The sequence below is a fragment of the Acomys russatus genome, chromosome 19 (assembly GCF_903995435.1).
Source record: "Acomys russatus chromosome 19, mAcoRus1.1, whole genome shotgun sequence".
Taxonomy (NCBI): Eukaryota; Metazoa; Chordata; class Mammalia; order Rodentia; family Muridae; genus Acomys; species Acomys russatus.
The window spans coordinates 58,758,741-58,771,536 of NC_067155.1; the positions used below are offsets into that span (position 1 = coordinate 58,758,741).

A 12,796-nucleotide genomic window follows, 5' to 3' on the forward strand; every position below is an offset into this window, starting at 1 on the left:
TCACTTGAGGTTCGAATCCCCCTCTGAATTCAGTCTGTGCTCTTAAAGCTCCAGAGATTCCAGACAAAGCCAACTATATCCAGTTGGATGACCTTGGCCAAGCGCTCGCGCTCTCTCTCTCTCTCTCTCTCTCTCTCTCTCTCTCTCTCTCTCTCTCTCTCTTTCTCTCTCTCTCTCTGTCTCTCTCTCTCTCTCTCTCTCTCTCTCTCTCTCTCTCTCTCTCTCTCTCTCTCTCTCTCTTTCTCTCTCTCTCTCTGAGACTAAGGCAACTGTGGTGGCCACAAGCTAAGCTCCTCTAGGCAGCGCTGACTTCACTGTCCCGAGTGCAACCTTAGCCGTCCATCTCTGCAGGCTCTTATACGCCAAAATGGCACAAGAAAGCATTTTAAAAAATATATTTCTGAACCGTGATGATGCACAAGAAAAAGATTGCTGAGCAGATTCATAACTTGGCATCTGGTGCACGAATAAAAAGGAACTGGGAAGCAGGAAGCAGGAAGGAAGCATACCACCCTCCCCTCAGGACCCTGGAAACTGACAGGACTTGGGAGGATCCTGTTCTGGGCTCCCCCAAGCCTCAGGCTTCTCCCGTCTGTGGAGCAATCAATGGTTGGTATTGACATCAGTTAGTTACTGCTCATTGTCCTAACGATCACTGGGTTGATCACCACCTTAACCTGTTTTGCTGAGCTGAGTGGGGAGGGGCTGGGGCCCAAAGCTCCATTTCTAAGGATTAAAGCATCCAAAGAAGTGGTCAAATTGGGGACACCAGAGTTCATGTCAGAGTCAGTCCCCGCTCTCCACACAACTGTGGAGAATGTGCTGTCCATTGGCTAGATCTGAATAGGGGTTCTAGGTTTATTGCATGCATTGTCCTTGGTTGGTACAGGAGTTTGAGTAGACCCCCTTGAGGTGAGAAGTGACCCAGCCTCCACATGAGTGACAGAACCACCTCAAGGCACCAGTTGGAAGTTCTGCTCCAAGACTGGGTGTGGTTATTTCCAACAAGAGATCTATCCTGTCTCCAGGTGGGTCACAAGACACCAAACCCAGGGAGGCTGGTGGCCAGAACAGGTTCCCATCACCTGGGCCCTATATCTTCTAGCTCCTTTCCTGGGCCACAGGGGCTGTTCACCTTCAAATCTGATAAAAAGTTTAACATGGCTGTAGGGAAGAGAGGGAGATGGGTGTGTCTGCATGTTGCATGCCTGTGTCTAAGCACTCCCTGTCCCAAACCACATGCATGTGTGTTTCTGATTGTTTGTGTGTATCTGCGTGTGGCTAAGTGTCTGTGCATCTATGTGTAACTGTGTGTACATACATGTGTGTGTGCCTGTGCACTGCGCGCGCGCACACACACACACACACACACACACACACACACACACGTGGGACAGGTTTATCAATGTTCCCAGCTTTCATCTGGTTCCTGTTAATTTGACTGCAGTCCCCTGGGAAAGCCAGACTCTGGCCATCACAACAAGCCTTCGCACCAACTCAATTACAGTTTTCTGTGCCTTCTACAGAGCCTCAGCCCCCGCGGAATCTCCTGGCTTTCATCTGGCTTCAGAGCACTTCAGCTGTCATCTCCCGGTCGCCCGGCATCATCACCACAGCTGTGGTAACCCCGAGGCACTTAGGAGAAGTCGGTCCATGCTCCCAACCACAGCAACTTTCACCACAGAATGCCAACAGTGCTGGGAGGTGTTTACTTGTTTGTTTGTTTGTTTGTTTGTTTAGTACTGGGAATGGAAGCCAGGACTCCCAAGTCTGCTGGGTTCACTGAGTACTTGGAGATACTTTTGACTGACAGGACAAAGGGAGGGAGGATGGGCACTGCTGGCACCTCATGGTGCCAACCCAGCTCCCCTCAGGGTTATCCAGCCCCCCAGCACCCCCCACCAGGTCAGCAGCAATGGGAGACACAGTTAGTGATGTCTCATTCCACAGGCTAAGGAGACATGCCAGGAGCGTGTCCGTCACAGATCTCCCAGCCGGCAACCATGATGCCCAACCTGCAGCCCCCGGCACAATTTGTATTAAGGAAGGACCCTGTTATGAGTTGACAGTCCCAAGCATGCGAGTCCTCTAGGCTGGAAACACATTTACTTTGGGGGCATGAACACAGTCTCCGTGACGGACCACAGGAGACTTCTTCCGCCTTTGCAGCTGTGTTACAGGCTGACAGTGTCTCGGGCCTTTTCCTCCTGTTCTAGAACACCACAGGGGGCTCAGATGTGTCCCCTTTCCCCACAGGGATACAGCTTCAGTAAGTTCAAGGGCTTCTTGCTCTCCAGCAGGGCCACAGGATGGGTTCAGCCTTGGACAGAACCGCTTTCTAGACACCACTACAGCACTGGGGTGACAGGGCACAGGGGAGAAACTCTGGTCAGCTCACTTTCTTCAGGTCTCTGATTTACACCCCTAAGTCCCAAGACCCTACAAGGGATAATGCTCACTACAAATACTGAGCCTCTTCCGTGTGCCTACAAGTGGCTGGGCCCCAGAAGGCCCAGACTATACATTCCAGGTCCAGAACTCAACCCCGGCATATACCAACCCTGGCAGAGGCACGGGCTAGCCAGGGCAGGAGAAGGGAGGTGCCAGGCTTCCTGCCTCTGCCAAACTGGGCCTGTGGTGTCCGCCCGCATACATCTGTTGCCTTTGCTTATTTTAGTGTCTGTTTTACTCTGCATGCCAGGCCCCATGTTACAGGCTAGGTGCTGATTGGCATTGAAGCCAAGGCTCTGCCGACAAGCTTCTGAAGGGCTTTCTCCACAGCCCGGATCCCACCCTCAGCTCTTCCGGGTGTCCCCTCAGAGAACCGAGCCACTGCCCGAATTTCAGACTCCTCCCTGCCTGCTTCAACTCCACCTTGGTTATCAGCTGGGACCTTGGGAGAAGGGGCTTCTTTTTCACAGCTTGATTGGCCTTGAGGGTGGAGCAGGGAGACAAACACTGGAGCCTGGATGGCAGTGTGCTAAGAGGAGGTGAGTGACAGCAAGGTCCCTTCTGGGCAGACTAGAACGGACCTGCTCGGAAGCCGTGAACCTGCTCAGACATACACAGACGGAAGCCAGCCGGGAAGAGACACACAACTGCACAACCCACTCCTGGGTGTCAGCGTACCAGGAAGCTCAGTCTGTGAATTACACCCACACTAGTTTCCTGCTGCGTTGGATACAATCTTTACCCCGACCCCTATCCCAGGACTCTCCCCACCCCCTCCACCCCATTTCAATAGATTTGACTCGGGTTCCAGTTCGCACAGGCTGATGAGTCTCTCTTTCAGCGGCGAGTCTAGATTCAGGCCCAAGGAAGATTGTTAGATCGCGCCTCCTGGTGGCCACTCGTGGTACTGCATCATCACAAGGGCAAATAAGCAGTGAATTCAAGTCTGCAGCCAGGAGGGAGCTACTTGATGTAGGCACGTGATCCCAGGAAGGTACCACTTGACAGGCAACACCTGACAGTCAACCAGCCACTTCCCAGAGTGGCCTAGAATCTGTTTACAAAGAAAGCCCTGATTTCTTCTCCACAAAGTGAGAGTCAGAGCAGGACAAAACAAAAGCTCAAAAGAAAATGATCGGGCAATGGCACTAAACCGAGCCCTGTTCCCAAGGGCGAGGCTGGCACTGAGGTAGGAGGTCTGCCTCTCAATGCACCAACCCAGCCTAACATCTTCTCTCTGAGGCTTGGAGGAAGGGTTGGTTTCAGACTTCCTTTGGGGGTATGAGGTAGCCCCGTATTCCAAAATCCCTTTGCAATGCAACATGCATTTACCGGAGGAGAATGAGGGACTCCCAGGTAAAAAATGAGATTCAGGAAGTTCTGTCCACATGACATCCACGTCCTTGGCACTTTGACATGGTAGAGAATTCTGTTTTGAAGATCACAGACAACTACTTCATGGAAGCGCCTGCCTGAGGTGTGTGCTGGCTGGTTTTATGTCAACTGATTCATCTGAGAAGGAATCTCAACTGAGAAAATGCCTCCATAAGATCATTCTGCAGGCAAGCCTGTAGGGCATTTCCTTAATTAGTGAGTGATGGGGGAGGGCCCAGCCCATGGTGGATGGGGCCATCCCTGGGCTGGTGGTCCTGGGTTCTATACGAAAGCAGGTTGAGCAAACCACGGGGAGCAAGCCAGTGAACAGCACCCCTCTATGGCCTCTGCACCAGCTCGTGCCTCCAGGTTCGCGCCCTACTTGGGTTCCTGTCCTGACTTCCTTCGGTGATGAACAGTGACGTGGAAGTGTGGGCCGAACAAACCCTTTCCTCCCAAGTGGCTTTTGGTCATGGTGTCTCATGGAAACAATAGAACCCCTGACAAAAAGGGGGTGAGATGTCCACGGGCCTCTGTTTGGTAGTTGCTGTGTTACCCAGGGCAGTTAAAAGCCTCCAGGCAAGCTCCTCATTTCTACCTCCCTCAAGTTCCCTGTGAACGCCAGCTCCACATGAGCACCATGTGCATAGTCTACACTCTGCAGCCCACGGTCTTCTCTCCATCAACACCTCCCTGGGCTTCCCCTAAAGGAAGTTCTCCTCCATATCACCCCAAAAACCTCTCCTGATTTAGAGCCGTGTGTGTTTTATTTAACGCTTTTTTTTCTCACATACCCAGTCTTTTTTAAGGTTAACAAATGTTTCCTCTAAAGCACCAGATAGTAAATATTTCAGGCTTTGTCGGATGTACAGTCACTGCTACGCCATACACTCCTGGTGTTAAGTGTTAAAACATAGTAGCCAGACCTGTGGGTGAATGCCTGTGGTCCCAGCACTCAGAATGCTGAGGCAGGAGGATTGAGAGTTAGAGGATAGCCTGGGCTACATAGAGGCCCTGTCTCAAAACAAAAGGCTAGCCTTAGACAACATGTAAACAAATGGGTATGGCAATGTGCTAATAAAACTTTATTTTAAAAAGCAGATAGCGGGCTGGCATGGGCCAGCGGACAGAATGCTCTCACTTGCTTGTCATTTGTCCCACCTCCAACACTCAGGCAGAAGAGCCTTTTCCTCACTTCTCTCCCCGAAAAAAAAAACACATGCAAATGCCTGCTGCCCCTTCTGCCCCTCCAGAGAGGAGGCTCCATGGAGGGAGCGGGTCAGTCACTGACTTGTAATGCTTTTGTTCCTTTGTTTAGTTTGGAGGAAACGAAGGGATGTGTTTGGACTGCACATCCTGGGACAAGCACTGCTCTCACCAAGTGACCTGGGTGCCATGTGCCACCCCCTGCTCCTTGGTTCTCTCGGGTAAAAAGGGACTGAAGAGCAAGATAAAATTAAATGGAATCGCTTTCAAAGTCATGTTGGAACAGCACGCACACACTTCCAACGCTGCTACTGGGTTTGGTTTGGTTTGGTTTGGTTTGGTTCTGTTGAAGGATGGGCCTACTATCCAGATTTCCTGTCCAAAGTGGAAATGTTTCTATATCAAGCAGATACAAGCTAGCAGCTTTGAGGATTGGTGCGGGTGCAACCCAAGAGGGCTACCCTTGGAATGTGGTCTTTGAGCTGCCACGCCCTGAGGCACCATGGGGAGTTGTGAACACGTGGGAAAGTTGGCTTCTGGGAAAGCAAGCCAGAGACGGCTATGAATAGGGGGCTTACTCCAGGAGTGAGCCACTAGAAGCTGCGCTGGGAGGGACACACCACAAGAAGTATAGACCAAACGGAGGAGGACTCGTCCCCTGGAAACCTCTGTTGCCCCGAGAGAGAGTCAAGATGAGCAGGAGGGACTAGCCAGGTCTCCTGACTCTTTTCCTCAGTGGCCATGTTTTGAATATCAATGATATGCAAATGAGGATGCAAATTAGACAGCACCACCACCTCATACACTGTTGGAATTGTTTTCATTTTTTCTTCCCCAAGTAGCCTGGGCATTTCTTTGTACATGGCTGTACCTGACTGTAAAATCAATCATGCAGAAAACAACAGAAGGAAGTTCAAGTTCACCTGAGGCAGGACTTCGGCTGTGAGGGGCTGGAGCCAGCTACAGCCACCCCTAGATGACAGCAAAATTCCAAAGTAATGCCAGGGTTCCCATGTTCCCTGCCACACACATTTGCTGTGATCAGTTGCTTAAGTTACAGAACCCAGGGTCCTATGCACGTCCTAAAAATCGGGCTGCTCAGTACTAAGCCACGCCCCCCAGCTCATCAGCATATCCTCTAGGTAGGGCCTCTGCCCTCTCTCAGATCATAGCCAGGAGGGACAGAGGCTGGCCAAGGGTTTTTCTCTGTGTGACACGGAAGTTGGGTCTGGGTGGTACTTGGGGTGGTCTTGCTGGCAGGCATTGTCGTTTGGAACACAGCCCCGTAGTGGCTTCCTTTTACCTCCCGGACTAAAAGACACTTCATCCTCGAACCTCCAAAGGGGCTGGTTCTCACTCTGAGCAAATGAGGACACAGGGATCAGGCAGAGTGGAGGGAAAGCCGTTCCCATCCCTCTGTGATCTAAGAACTTTGACTAGGGCAGTTAGACAGACCTGGGTTTACACATCGCTTTTGGTACTCGGGTGCTGTGTGGCCCCAGGCAAAGGATGAACCTCTCTGAGCCTCATTTCTTTACAAAGAGATGAAACCTCCCCTGGACTTTATGTGGTTGTGGAGATGACTCTGGGAGTCAGTGCTGTGTTTGATGGTGCAGCCAAACAAAAACATAACCAGGAAATGGGGCGGAAACCAGGCAGGACTCCCTAAGGAGGGGACTTTAGGCTGAGATCAAAATGGCAAGGAACTAGCTGGGGAAAGACCAGGACCACACTCTCTATTGATGCTCTGTGACCCCAGGATGATAATGGTAGAAGAGGCAGGTGCTCAATTGACCATGCCCTATGCCAGCCAGGGGGTGGTGGTGGCGGTGCACGCCTGTAATCCCAACACTCAGGAGGCAGAGGCAGGTGGATCGATGTGAGTTCGAGGCCAGCCTGGTCTACAAAGTGAGTCCAGATCAGCCAAGGCCACACAGAGAAACCTTGTTTTGAAAATTGAGAGAGAGAGAGAGAGAGAGAGAGAGAGAGAGAGAGAGAGAGAGAGAGAGTACTCTGTGCCACGTGGTTGGAAGGGCAGAACGCTGGTGTTCCAGGCTCCTGACCCCGTTACGTAATGTTTTCAGTGGCCCATTACAAGCCCCCTTGGCTTCGTCCTAGAGATGGCTCTGTCCCAGGGCCTTTTTGTAGACCATTCTTTCTGCTTGGAATATGCAAGGAAAGTTCTAGCAATGTATTGAGCCAAAAGGGAAGTCACTAGCCACTGTGGCAATGGGTCAATGGAAATAAAGAATCTCCAGTTGAAACGGCTCTTGATGAAGGAGCCCAGAGGCCACATCACAGGACAGCTTACAAATGCAGGTCCCTGGGGCAGAGGCTCCTATCACTGTGACCCTAGTCCCAGCACTGTGATGCGGAGGGAAGTCCTGTGGGTACTTACAGGGTGAATGGATGAGCCACAGAACAGAAGTGCGGCTCGGACAGACTCCTGTCACCATATGCATGTGTCCTGAGGGGTGCTACATGCATGGAAGGGACCCCTGAGAGCAGCCATGGGAAGAGGGGCATGGCATCATGTTGGCACACGCTAGTCCCCTGTGGGCCTCTCTTGGAAGGGGAGCTGTTCCCTTTCCCGCCTCCTGCAAGTCAGAAGCAAGTCACACAATAGAGCAATCAAGACCCACTCGGGCTTTGTTCTAGTCAAAGGGAGACGGTGGTGCTGCAGGCGGGTTCTGGGGGCTCCATTCAAAGCCTGACTGGGAAGAAGCCACACAGTATCTGAGGCAATCTATTTCCGGGCCTCTTTGCTTCCTGTTCCCGGCTGCCAGCTCTCCCCCAGTCCCCGCCCTGACACTCACAAGGGGCTGGGGACCTAACAAGCCAGCAAAGAAAGACCTAGAGAGCAGTGTCCTGCTATGACCCTCTCCCCGCGTTGTTCCCCGGCCTCGTGGAGAACGTCCAGTGTCTCGGCCTGCTCTGAGGCGCCGCCCTATGCTATAGCCACCATGTCTGTCTGATGTCATGTGGCTGGCAAGCACTCAGAGTGAGGCCTTTGCAGTGGCCTCTGTCTGATGGGCACCAACCTCTTAGTACCCTCAGCACAGTAAACCTTCTAACCACAGGAGCTGGCCTTCCTCATAACTGCCCCAAGAGTCACTCACTTTAAGTCTCAGCTCAAGCCCAGCTCCCTGAGAACAGCCACCAGGCCTGGAGGCCCAGCAGGTACACAGTGAGCTCTTGGACCAGGTGTTCTCAAACTCTGGGTCATGACCCCTTTGGGCTTAAATGGCCCTTTACTGGGGTCAACTAAGATCATGAGAAAAATACAGATATTTGTGGTTTAGTTTGGTTTTGTTTTTTGAGACAAGGTTTCTCTGTGTAGCCTTGGATGTTCTGGACTCACTTTGTAGACCAGGCTGGCGTCGAACTCACAGAGATCCACCTGCCTCTGCCTCCCTGAGTGCTGGGATTACAAGCATTCGCTACAATGCTTTTTTTTTTTTTTTTTTTTTTTTTTTGGTTTTTCGAGACAGGGTTTCTCTGTGTAGCCTTGACTGTCCTGGACTAGCTTTGTGGACCAGGCTGGCCTCGAGCTCACAGCAATCCACCTGCCTCTGCCTCCCGAGTGCTTTGGGGATTAAAAGCATGATTAAAGGCATGCGCCACCATGATGCTATTCTTAACAGTCGCAAAATTACAGTTATGAAGTAGCAATGAAAATGATTTTATGGCCGGGGGGGGTAGGGGTAGGGGGGTCACCACAGCATGGGGAACTGTATTAAAGGGTCGCAGCATTAGGAAGGCTGAGAACCACTGACTTACACTATCCGAGGCAAGGCAGTGGGCAAGCCCTGCATGCCCTGGGGAAGGAGGCGCAGGCACACAAGCTGCCACCTATGAGGAGCCGGCCTCTACACGCAGTGATTCACCCACTGTGAGTGACCCAGTCTCTAGGACCACGTGAGATATAGTCCTGTTCGCTATAGACGTTGCTACAGCAGAAGGAATGGACGGGCTGAGGCCCCCTGAGAAAAAAGAAACAAGTGTGGGTAGAACCGGAGAAAAGTAAGTTGGGGGCAGAGGAAGGCAGTGGGTGACAGTGATAATGGTGGTTGTAGGTTAGGAGTGGGTGTGACAAGGTGACGGTGGTGCCGACGACGCTATGCTGACATCAACGGCTCACGGGAGCACCCCGGGCCTCACTCTGGGCAGGCCCTGTGCCCTGCCTGCATCCTCCTACCACCCTCCCCACAACCGCAGTGGAGAAACGCCCTTCCTCTCTCCGGCAGCCGGGACATTCAGCTCAGACTCATGGCTGCCATACCCGGAGTCACAGCCAGAATCCAAAGCTTGTCAGATTCAAGGCCGCGCAGCTCCCATTAAATGATTAAGGCTGAGGCGGAGAAGCAGAAGAGCAGCTCCTGGTTCAGCCACAGCTACATTCCAGCATACTCAAGGCCTGAGTTGGGTCCCCAGTAGGGCAAGACAGACAGACAGACGTACGGGCAAAAGAATGCAAACAGGGTACTAATTGGGGTGTGGATACATGTCTGCAGCCTCAGCACTTGGGAGGTGAAGACAAGTTTGAGGACAGCCTGGGCTAAAGAAGACATTGCAAAAATATAAGATAAAAATAAAATAAAATGAAAAATAAAAACCTAAAGGAACAAGAAGTTAGAAAGGTAGACCGGGTCGAGGTGGCACACCTTGTCCCCTGTTCACTCACGTGACAGCCACCCCTACTGCCCATACCCACCGCCTGCTCTGCTCTTCCTACCAACCACAGGCCCCTCCCTCGACTCCCGGCCCGCATGCCATGCACTGCGCATGCTCAGTCCTCCCCACACAGAGAACAGAACTACTCTCCCTTCCTGACACCCCAGAAACATATCTCCGTGCGGTACCAGCCATGCGGCACCAGCCAGCGCTATCCGATGAGTTCTTGAATTTTGGGGCTCAGGCCACCCCAGATCTACCCGGTTAAGCTGCCCTGGCTTGAAAGGCGCTTGTGCGTTGCGTGGGAGAGTGATTGTTCTTTGGTTTCAGGCTTGGGCTGATCCAGCCAGCAGGAATCAAGACCAGAGAAGATCCAGATCGCTGCCTGCTGGGGGATGGGAGATGGGGATGGGGGCGGAGGGGGGGGGCTAGTGGGAAATACTAACTCAGTCCCTGGCTTGAGATTAGACGTTTTAGTTACACAGGAAGGCGGCAGTGGCGGGGATAGCTAGGTCATCCAGTCCCGTGGTGTTTAGAAGCTTCAAGGAAGTAATTACAATTTTTGAAGGCAGAAGAGCGTTGGAAACAGGAAGGAACCATGGTGGCTGGATCGCTGCTGCCCCCTGGTGGAGATCTATGGCAGGCACAGCGTGCGGCTCTCCCCGGCTCTTTTTCCAGCATAGATGAGTTAACTCAACCTGGTCAGGATGCTGGGGACCAAGAGCCAGCAGGTAGCAGCTGTCCTGCTCCAGTGAGGGCACCCAGATGAGAAAATAGTCACAATGAGGCGTGAGTGACAGGGCATCCATTTATCCCTCTCCCCTTCATTCACTCAGAGGGGCATGAGCCTCCAGGCAGAATCCAGTCAGGCATGTTAAGGGGAAACCAAGGAGTCCACTGTGAATTTACTGGGGTAAAATTCACCAGGACAAGGTTAGGGTGAGAAGAGGTGAGAGAGGCAGGGAGGGGAATCTAAGATACAATCCTTGGCGTTCTAGGGGTCAAGGGTCACAGTTGGCTCAGTCTGTGAGTGGTTCAGAAAGGGCTTGGGGTGGGGAGTGTTGGGGAGGGTAGGTTTTGGGGGTCTGAGGATGTGAATGGGGAGGGGCAGGGAGGTCTGGAGAGAAGGCCAAGCCTGAGGTTGGAAGCCCACACTTCATTAGTGGCTCATGAAGTCCAGGAGCTGCAGAGATGACCGCGCAGCATGCTCGCTGTGCACTCAGGTAATAAACCAGGCATCCGGCACATGCCTAGAACCCCAGCCCCGAAGAGCGAAAGACGGAAGAGTGGCTGGGGCTTGCTGGCTTCAGAGAGGCCCCGCTGGGAATCCAACCAGGATCCTCTGCAAGAGCAGTTAAGTCCTCTGGACCCCTTTACCCGACTGACTGTTAAATTTCCAGGCCACAGCTCACATCCCCTAAGTGACATGTGTGAGTGGCAGGACATGGTCACCATTTGGCATAGGGTACAGGATACAATTAGGATGTGACTCCATGGTAGAGCACTTGCCTAGCGGGGCCAAGGCTCTGGGACTCTGGGCCAAGGCTCTGGGTCTCGTGGCCAGCTGTACCTACAGACAAACAGAGACAGTATAGGATCTGAAATAGCTGCCTCCCTGACACACCTGCCAGGCTGGTCCCAGGAACAAAAATGTGTTTTACAGGCGTGCAAGGGGGGCAGGGGGCAGGGGGCAAGGGTGCAGGCTAAATCAGATCTGTTTCTGAAGCAAGCACAGGGCAGCTGGGCAGCTGGCCCTCAGAAAGCAAAGACAGCACCAATGGGGAGGGAACTTTCCTGAAAGCACTATCCGTCCATGTGAACATCTCCTCCCCACCCACCCACGTCACTCCTTGAGCCCACCCTACCGAGACAGAAATGCTCAGGAGGAAAATGGGAGGCAAAGGAAGCGTTCAACCGGGAGGTACTTGAGCGCGTGTTTGCATGCTCACGTGGAGGGCCAGAGTCTACCTCAGCCGATCCCTTGGGTGCCATCCACCTTGGTTATTTTTTAGGTTGGTTGTTTGTTTATTTTTTAGGTTGTTTGTTTGCTGTGGCTTTGGTTTTGGTTTGTTTGTTTTTGTTTTTTGTTTTTTAAAGACTGGGTCTCCTCTCGCTCGACTGGAACTGGCCGGGACAACACATCTACACCACCACAACTGGCTTGTTCTCAACATGGGTTCATAAAATGGGGCTGATGTCTTCAGGCATGCACACTGGAAACCTGTTCCGTCTGGTTCACTGCCAGGTCATCCACTCTCCTAGCATATTAACAGCCACTTCATAAGTCGTAATCACAGGTTGCATATTGACTGGACAGTAAGAAGTAACAGCCGCCACATTGTGCCGGAGCTGTGGTCAACGGCGCCACCTTGTGGTGAGAACTGAGACGACGGTGCCTAAATATTTGTAATGGTTTGCGGGGAGCCCAGGAGCAGACAGCAAAGGCAGGCTGTGGAGAGAGGGTCTGCCTCCTGTTTCCCACACTGGTGTAGCCAGGGACGATTTTTGAACGCCTAACCCTCTTACTTCTACCTCCCAAGTGCCAGGGTTATAGACACTCACTACCACATCAAACCCGGCGCCCTGTGTGTGCCAGACACTCTACCAACTACGTGAGATACAGCGACCGTCCTGAGTCACAGTTCTGAGGGATTAATTGGAATGATCCAGTAAAAATGGTGAAATATTTAGATTGTAAATTAATAAAGCAAAGCCACAGAATTTATGCTAGGAGAAAAGGAATTTTAAAATAATACCTCTAAGTAATCTTACCCCTGCTATGGGGGGGGGGGGGTAATATGGAAATGGAAATTGCAGGTCCCTGGGGGCCAGAGCCTGGGGCAGTTACAACCTGATTTCTGTTGCAAAGAATGCACAGTTGTTTGTGCACAGAAATAGTCAGAACTGCTTTTCAGAACGCAAAGCCACTTCCGAGTGTCTGACCGGGAAAGACTCTTGCACATCCAAGATTCCCACAACTGGACCCTAATTATCTAAGACCCATGGTGAGCCATCCCCTGCAGGGTGGAGCTCAAGCTCCGCCCACTCTGCTGGGAGGAGCTCAGACCCCACCCACTCTGCTAGGAATTCA

At 52.2% G+C, this 12,796-nt stretch overlaps 1 protein-coding gene across 1 annotated transcript in view; it reads right to left on the reverse strand.

The window, feature by feature from the left end:
* Positions 1 to 12,796, reverse strand: part of Ksr2 (kinase suppressor of ras 2) — a 333,604-nt gene that overhangs the window by 238,469 nt on the left and 82,339 nt on the right. The gene's annotated exons all lie outside the window — the stretch shown is intronic.